The following is a 9565-nucleotide window of genomic DNA, read 5'->3' on the forward strand; positions in this document are numbered from 1 at the left end:
TTTTAAAATGCCATCACAATTTGGCTTATAATATGCATGAACATCATTGTGTTTTACAACTTCAAGTTCCAATTAACCAAGAGCTCCCAGGACCAGAAGTAGATATTTTTGATGGGTGATATTCCCCCATTTCATCACATTACAGTTCTTGTAGCTTGCAAATTAATTAGATTTAAGAGCTGTATCTAGTCTAATGTAATTAATGTCTGTTTTCCCTACAATACCCATGCAATTTGGAAGGAAATTTCCATCTGGCTGTTTGTGGTATAAAGAAGAAACTGTTTTGGGGGTAAGATGAATTTTGTTTTTAACAGAGGCTGTCAAAACCATGTGCATCCCTCCAGCTCAGCAAAATTTGTTTGTAAGTTAAGTGGATTGAGCATTTTAAACAGAATGAGTTTCCTGTTTTATGGGCGATTAATATTGCTTTCTCAATGACAGAGTACAGAACGCAAGGGATGAAAAGTGCACTTCCTGACTTAAAATATGTTTTCTCATTATAAAATTATCTTATAAAGGAAAATCCAATGCTATCCAATCTCTAGGCTTTATAATTACTGCATCAATACATGAATTGTAGTCAGATACTCACCAGCTATAGATACCTATAATAATGTCCATTAATATATGCTAAATTGCATACCCTGTTTTTCATTATGACTGAACTTCTGTTTTCCTAATTAAACTCTTCACTGAGTTCTTATATGCATGATGATATAGGGAAAAACCTGGAAACCATGACCTTCTGCAAAGTAGATTTAATTTAATGAGTCACTTACAGGTACACTTTTCAGACTAGCTTCTGGTCCATATGAGCACAGTTCCTGTAATTTATCCACAAAAGCTGTTAGCTTCCCTCTTATGCACCGCTTCTGTGTGAATTTCCTTAGTCCTCCAGCTGGCAAAAGCAAAGGTGGTGCAGTGTTTTTACCCAGTAGTGAGCAAATCACTTACTCAATAAACAGTGAAGCAAGGCAGCCTGAATGAGCAGGAACTGCATAGCAAAGCCAACAGTCAGGCAGAGCAGAGCCAGAGTAGCACAGGCAGGCAGTGGTTCCACTGGAGTAGTTACTATTTCACTCCAAACTCATAGTAGAGCAGCTCTTGTACAAAACTCATTAATTCATTTGTTTAATCCAAAAAGATGCTGTTCTAAAACCCACTAGTACATCAGTGAGCTCTGAGCAGAACAAATTTTTTTCAGTATAGCCTAAGACTGTGGCAGAAAGCGAATACAGGCTTTTTGCAGTGTGTCTGGAAGTCCAACAAGAGCCAACCATGCTTTCAATATATAATTTATTTTCATTTTTATGCCAATTAGAAGAAGTTTAGAAATCTGCAAGAGAAATAAATTAAAACATGCGCTGGGATCAGTTCTAAATTTGGCAAGCTACGAGAAGAAAGTCATCCAATACAGAAGACTAGCCAGGGCTAGAAGCCAGAGCTCTAGCAATTCAAATCAGATGATCCTCTCCTGAGAATGTTTCCAACACTGCATCATTTGCAATGAGTTTAAAAAGAGACAGCTGCCCTCAAAGCAAATACAGAAACTGCAATTCTTTGTTAGCACAAAAGTGACTGTGCAGAGCAAAACTGGAGCACGGGCTGGGATCCCCTCTCTGTTTCAGCCAACAACAGCTCTTGAGTGCAATGATATCCCCAAGAGGTAACAGATGCAGGAGAGCTTAGTCCCCTGGCACAATGGACTGATGTGCAGCTGTTTGAGGCTTACCTAAAATTCATCCACAGAACAATGACATGAGATCCATAGGCTCCCAAGCCATGTAGTTTTAAACAAAAATACTGCAGCTTTTAGTTTGGGGACCTTAACTCTGAATTCCACACCTAGACCTTGTCTGGGCTCTTTTCCTTGGAAACTGACATATGATGGCTGTAGCAGACCACAAAGGTGTGAAGGTGAGGTCAGGCTTTCTGTGCTGGGCCATAACTCATCCCTGATCTCCTCTGCTTGCTTGCCCTCATCCTCAATCCAAACACCATGTAGGCTCTGGTCACTTTGGACATGTAGGTCAGTTCTCAGAAACTGAAGAAAACAAGGAATGTCAGATTAACAGAAGGCTTTTTCAACCGATAATTTGTGTTGTAAACTGATCGCAGTCACTGATAAAATAACTGTGAGACTCCAATCTTTAAAAACAGACCCAAATCCTGATGCACTCTCCTGCTGCTTCCTGTTCCTCTTGCTCACAGTCTGAGGCTCATCAACATTTTAGACTGAAACAGGACTTTTCTGGCCACTCACCACTGTAAGAATGTGTTATGCCAAAAATAGCTTTCCAGATGGGCCTGATTTAGATGTGCACATAAGATCAAGATACAGCTATCTGTACCTTGAACAGTCAGTATATGTTACAGCTGCGTAATACCCTCAGCATGACACAGGTAACCAAACCTGGTCATTCTAGATGGAAATCTTTCTCTCCTTTTTCAGTGAACAGCCAGATACTGGCTAGAACTTAGCATGAGTTTCTATGGTACATATACATTTCTGCTCGACACCAACACCACCTATATGTTGTCGGAGCTGGTTTTGGCTGAGATGATACAGTTAATTTTTCTTTATAGTGGCTTGTATGGTGCTAGGTTTTGGATTTGTGATGAAAACAGTGTTGAAAACACATGGATGTTTTGGTTATTGCTGAACAGTGCTTATGTGGTGTCAAGGCCTTTTCTGCTTCTCATGCTGCCCCACCAGCAAGTAGGCTGGGGGTGCACAAGAAGTTGGGAGGGGATACAGCTGACTGCAACTGACCCCAACTGACCAAAGGGATATCCCATATCATATGACACCATGCTCAGCAATAAAATCTGTGGGAAGAAGGAGGAATTGGAGGACATTCAGAGTTACAGTATTTATCTTCCCCGGTAACCACTACGTGTGATGGAGCCCTGCTTTCCTGGAGATGGCTGAACAGCAGCCTGACAATGGGAAGTAGTGAATTAATTCCTTATTTTGCTTTCCTTGTGCGTGCAGCTTTCGCTTTGCCTATTAAACTGTCTTTATCTCAACCCACAAGTTGTCTCAGTTTTCCCTTTCTCTCTCCCCACACTGAGGGGGCATTAGCCGGCAGCTGTGTGGTGCTTAGCTGCCTGCTGACGTTAACCCATGACACTGTCCCACCATGAACTTGTCTAAGCATGTAGGTGCAAAGCAGCTGAAGTCTTACGGTGGCTAATATTCTCTAGCAAATTATTAATTTCCTGCACACAGCAGTAAAGGAGAACAAGATAAGCCAGATTTGGATGTTCAGAAAGAACATCTAAATTAATTTAATTAATTAATTAATTTAATTTCCACAGAAAGGCAGTTCCAATACACCAGGTCTCTTACTTTCCTACTGAACAAATAGTTGCATTTCTGTGCATCTCATATCAGCTTTCTTCTCTAACAGGAGTAGCAATACTGAATGAAATGGTTTTTTATTAATAAAAGCCTCTTACAGAGAAATTATGTATCATGAGACCTGGTAATATTTCTAAGTGATACACTTCAAAGTGAAAAGTAAATAGAAATTGCCCTCCTGCCAGAAGAACATTCACAGAAAAACAAATATACACTGAAAATAAACATATATCTTAAGGAAAATAACAGTGTTTTCAGCAGAACTGGTTGCATTTTACCCCTTACTCATTGAGATATTTTTTGAATTCTTTTTTTAATGTTAGGAATAAACTAAAGTAAAAAGTTTCAAACTAAATTAAACAGATTTTTTTTTTTTTTTTTTACATTAATCTACTATAGTAAAGTTTTGGACATTATCAGCACTGAAAATATTTTCAGATTTTGTTTTTGTTTTGGAATGAACTGTAATTGGAATTTCAATGGTTTGTACAGCCATTGAAGCAAAAAATAGCTCCTTAGTTTTTGTTGTCATTGTAAAGCAGCATATACCTGATGGCTCTCAAGCAATCCAGTCTTGTTGCTACCTTCATACATTTCTCTGATGTCTTTAAAACAAAGTATTTTAATTTTTTTTTTTTTTTTGTGGAAAATTTTAGAATTTTTACTTTCTGCTTTAGTTTCCTTCTAACCATTGTGCAGATGTATTGCTTGACTTCTTAGTGAATTTTGAGCTACTGGAGATTTTGCAGCGGTGCTATGTTTGTCTACAAAGTATGAATAGTCTGATTAATCAATTGTTCCCTTATCAGAGGTAGTTTTCATCTTTTCTGTGGGATTAATGCACTTTCTATTCTTTGCTATTCCATAGAGAACTATATTAATTTGCCACATAACCTCCTAGCCCTTGTAAATACAGCTTTATATTAATATTACTTTTCAATCACATATTCTGCTTCCCAAATGCTTGACTATTAATTTAACCTAAAGTTTGTAGAGGAAATTGAAGAATATTTGAGTGATTTCTCAATGAGCAAGAGGAAAGGCAGAAGCAACATACAAATTTGAGTACACAAAATTCAAGAGTCAACAAAAGTTAGTCACATAAATATGGTTGGAGAAGGAAAATCAGTAAGGATTTGATTACATGTGATAGAGTAAATTCTACCGACAGCACAAAATTCTGAAAATACATTACAGCATTGTAGAAGGCCTAGTAGCATTTCTACAGTTTCTTAAGATTTTGCAAATGTATAAAACTTAATGGCTTGGGAAAGCAGTTTCTGTACTAAGTAGCTGCCTAAGGTGGAATATTCATAGAAAATATCAGCCGAAAACAGTTCAACTAGTTCTCTGGACAAGAGTAAGGAAAAAAGACTTTGTTTTACAATTGTGTTAACATGCTGGTGACTTTTTCTTTTAAACAGCTGCATGCCCAAAATTGGAAATACAGAATCTGAAATGTCGCAGTGCCTGTGTGAGAAAGCTGTGCCTTCTGTTCTGTCCAGAAAGATCAGCTGGTGCTTGGGTGAAGTTTTCTGTGCACATGTTCACATTTGGCCTGGGTCTGAGATCAGGAAGTTTTTCCTCCATCATGTTGTTGAATACCTCATAGAAACCACATAGGATTTAAAAAATTTTTTGAAGAACTGCCTGCTTAGACTGTGAGCAGAACAATAACTGGACCAGAATTATGGAGAGACTGTGAGAAAAGATAAGATGTCTGGAGTTTTGTACTGACTGGACAGGGGGAATGGTAATTATTGCCAGGGGAAAAAATTATGTATGAACGTAGCATCAATTGAAGTTTCATGACAGAGACTGGGAAAGAAGTGCAGTGATAGGAGCAGACGGACACTGTGGTTAGGAGATCATTCAGGAAGGGCAGTTGGAGATGAATCAATGAGAACAAAGAGAGCTGTATGAAAGAGCTGGATAACAAAATATGGGGAGAAATTGTTCAGATATGAAGGAGAAGGAAGGGAGCTGTATCTGCTCTGTAGGCAGTGGAATTGCAAGTGCCAGGGTATGGGGAGAGCTGAGCATTAAAAAAAGAATTTTCTAGACCAGGCAACTGAAATTAAATGTCTGAGGAGTTGTTACTGAAACAAACCAGAAACTGAGAGTGACCAAAGATGAGGACACAGTCAGAGAAAACAAAAAGGAGTGGGACCAAAATTTATTGAAAGGGATAATCAGAAAGAGTTGAAATACGAGGCAAAATAGAAAGAAAAGTCTGCATCTACCTGACCATGTTCCCCTCTGCAGGCTGGAAGTGACCCTCAAATCCCTGACTGAAAAGTATTAGATGTAAATTTCTCGTAAAGTCTTAATTCACCCCTCCTTCTGTATATATCATATGACAGCTATCAAAACACATAGTTAGACACTGTTAGCTTCATCTATTATACAAAGCAGATGTGTATTGGGAACAACCAAGTTACGTCATCAAGGAGGCTGTTCCTGCTACGTTCCTATTTCAGTTGTTGTAGAATGTGAAATGTGCATGAGGAAGGAATTACAAGGAAAGGAAGGAGCTTATCTTGACAAAAGCCAGTGGATATTTTGCCAACAGATTGCCTTTAGTTCCTTAGTTCAGTTCCTGACCTGGGAATATCACTTAAATCAAATATGTCACACACGTTCACTAGTGCAGTGCTGCTCATTTTCTGGGAACATGTTATACCACTCCCTGGTATCTGAATTGCAAAAATACAGTACATTCACACCTCCAGCTTTAAATATACAATGGAAATTTCTTGGAGGGAGGAGGGGGAAAGGGGAACATGCAAAATCCTGAAAAATATCTTCACATGCCACTTTTTGGGCGCTTAGAATAGGACAGTCTGTCTATAATCCGGACATCTGGTCTTCAGCTGTAAAATTAAGCTACAGAAATTTATAATTTCACAAAATGTTAAGGGTGTCAAATATTTTCACACCTGTAAATGTATGTTCACAAGGATGATGAATGCCACTAATAAGTTTATGAGGAAGCAAGAACTCTGTCTTCAGAGAGCTCTATAATGTAAGAAAAAACTTATCACTCACTAACTAGCAAGAACAAAACAAGACCCCTCATGCTTATCCTCTCTGTGTACCGGAGAAGAAATGGGCCCTGTATGAAAAATAATACTTCGTCAGCTAACTATGACATAATGAAAATGCACAGGGGAATTGCTTCTGAGTTCCTCAGGCAATTCTAATTCTGGAATTGCCTGACTGTATAGTCACTTTTCAGCCCTAATAGCATTCTTGAAAAGGAGTTATATGTATTATTTTGCCAAGACTATGAAACTTTTGGAAAACCCTATTTACTTAGGGCACAGTTTCTTGAAAATATTTTTAAGTAGCTAGGAAATGAAATATGTTGTATAAGAATAATAAATTGCAATTATTTCTCTCTAGTTTTCCCCAGCTTCCATTCTATGCTTTTTATAGCCAGATAAATAGTAGTCAACAAAAGAACATAAGAATTTCTTTAGAACTATTTGAATATATCAAAAATATAATAATATTATAAAAATAATAATATAATAAAAATAATATAATCAAATATATATATCAAAACTTAATGCATTTCTTTATGAGTTCATTGAGCCTAAATGTGAGTGAAATGATTGCTTTCAAATTACAACCATAGAGCCAACATTTGAGAAGACCTTGTTATCAAGGGTAAAACACGATTAAATTGCTGGTTTTACATTTACTGATCTGGAATGACATTTTAGATCAATGAAAAAGTATTTAAGATATTTCTGGTTTTTAGACAAAGTAACACTTCATTCAAAGCACAACTACCCTTGCCCACATTTGGATACATCATTTCTTTTAAACCAATTTTTTTTTATTTATTGTTATATATGCAACAGTAGTTTTATAGGAAAAAAAAAAAAGCTTGTATCAAGTGATTTTATATTTCAGATAACCAATAGGAAATAAGAATCATATGATAACTTAAGGTTAATCCTAACTGAGCTTTTTGTGAATGATTAAGATCAGTTTTGCATGTAATTTCAAGCATCATGGTTAGTACCATTCTCAGAAACAACTAGAAACCCCTTTAGTGATGAACAGAGAGGACTATCTCTTCCCCATATAATGTAACATGATGGGATCCAATGGCTTCTTTTTTTGTATGTTCATGATCCTGAGAACTACATGGATTTAGATTCATGCATTTAATTGTGTTCAGTAACTTGGATAGCTGTTGTCTGGTTGTTAATTCTAGGGATTTATTTCAAGTCAAATACAGGTGATGCTGGCTGTCATTGGCAACTTTGAATTTGTATTGCCATCGTTCCACAATATCTGTAGATAGTCCAGCCTATAAGTGTGTGGAACCATTTGCCACCGAAGTTGCAATTTAAGTGCTGTTATACTCATTACTTGTTTGTGCATGTGTGTACCCCATTTTGCTCGTTTATATGAAAAGCTCAGTACAAGCAGACTGCCAGTTAAAAAATCTGATGCTGGAAAAGTAACTTAAAAATACTAAGATTTGTCTTCTGTTCTGGAATAAATTTATCGATTAAATTGATTCTTCCCCTCTGTTATTTGGGTTATGAAGTCTCTGAAAAAAAATTGGTAACTGTATTTGAACATTTGTTAATTAAAGCAAGTGGCAAGTTAATGCTTTGGAACTAAAACCTGACAGTGATTATAGTACATTTAAGTTAGGCACGTGAGGCGTAATAGCAAGAAAGATGCACTTGACCGAGATTTGGCATGGGCCAATGTGCCTAAGTACTCTGACTGTTAGTCAAAGCTCATTGCATGTTATCCTTACTTCTATTAGTACCTGAATTCGCAAATTGATGAAAGTGCTACTATGGGTAAAGCTCACTCCACATCCCTCTTCCTGGACTGAAATTTTCTGCACACGAGTTTACAACTAGCGTCTATGTTGAGAAAGTAGACATCCAGCTATAGAAAGAATATCAGCTCCAGCTGACAAATTGTGAGTTTATATTAAAGCCTAACAGCTTATAAGTTACTCTAATGATATTGTTCCTCTAAAATTTATGCTTCCCGAAATATTGTAACTGTGAGAAAGAGTTTGCCTAATCGTATTTCAGAAAGTGTCTGATAAACCAAGCACCTAAGAAGAGGGGTCTTGCACTTTCTCTGATGAAAGCAGCTGGTCCTTCCCTCCCAGACAGATGTAGCAAGAAGGTCACAGACACCTGCCACTCTGAAACAGAGGACTTCTCCCCGGTACTCAGTTTCTGTCAGTGCAGCCCCAAAACCCGAGTCATTGACAGCTCCAAGGCCCAGCACAAGTGACACAGTCCCAGTGGCAGCTGGTGACAGATCTGACAACCCACAGCTAGAAGTCATACTTGGGAATCTCTGCTTCTCTCTGCCTACTGACGCCAGTAGACCATGCTGCTCAATTATACTCTGGGATTCTTGTCTCTTTATGGTAGCATGTTACCCCAATCCAGGCAACTGTGTAAAATGTCTGTCTGATAACATGGCTCTTCATAATCATTTTCACAATGCATTCACTGGTTAGGTTGATCCACTCCATTACACATATAGCTTTTTGTGAGCCTTAATTAGTGCAATCTCAGTGAATAACCACATAACCAAGGATGGAATCGGAGTGGGCTAATAAATTACTCAAACTAAGACATTAAAGGCTGTGTCTAACCTGGGTGTAATGCACTGACTTCAGTGGCACTATGTCAGGAATGAACTTCACACATCAGTTTGCAGGTTCTAACATAAATTATTATTCCTTGCACACTGCTCTAATGTCTATTAAATGTAGTTATAGAACACTCATTATGGGTTATCTCTGTTGTTCACAGTCTGGTTGTCTGATCAAAAAAAAAAAGTTCTTTCAATTTAATCAAAACATTGCATAAATAAAAATGCCAGTTTGAGACAGAATGTGTTCTAGTAATCTGTAATTATAATTGTTGACACTTTAAATTATAAAAGCTTCCTTTAAAACTAACTTTGCTTTACCAAATTAGAATATAGTGAAGGAAAGGTTTTTAGATTTCTATTTTTTCTAAATTGGGGTAAAAAATACCTCATACTCCCAGCTAAAATGTGTTCACAATTAGCTCTGGTGTAATTGCTCATATACATGTGCAGATTCAGAATGTGGAAACAGGCTCTGCTATGAAACACTGAATGGACTGCCTAATTTTAAAATACATATTTGTGCTGTAACCTTGGAGTTCTCAAAAT

This window comes from Gavia stellata, chromosome Z (genome assembly GCF_030936135.1).
Source record: "Gavia stellata isolate bGavSte3 chromosome Z, bGavSte3.hap2, whole genome shotgun sequence".
In the NCBI taxonomy this organism is placed as follows: domain Eukaryota; kingdom Metazoa; phylum Chordata; class Aves; order Gaviiformes; family Gaviidae; genus Gavia; species Gavia stellata.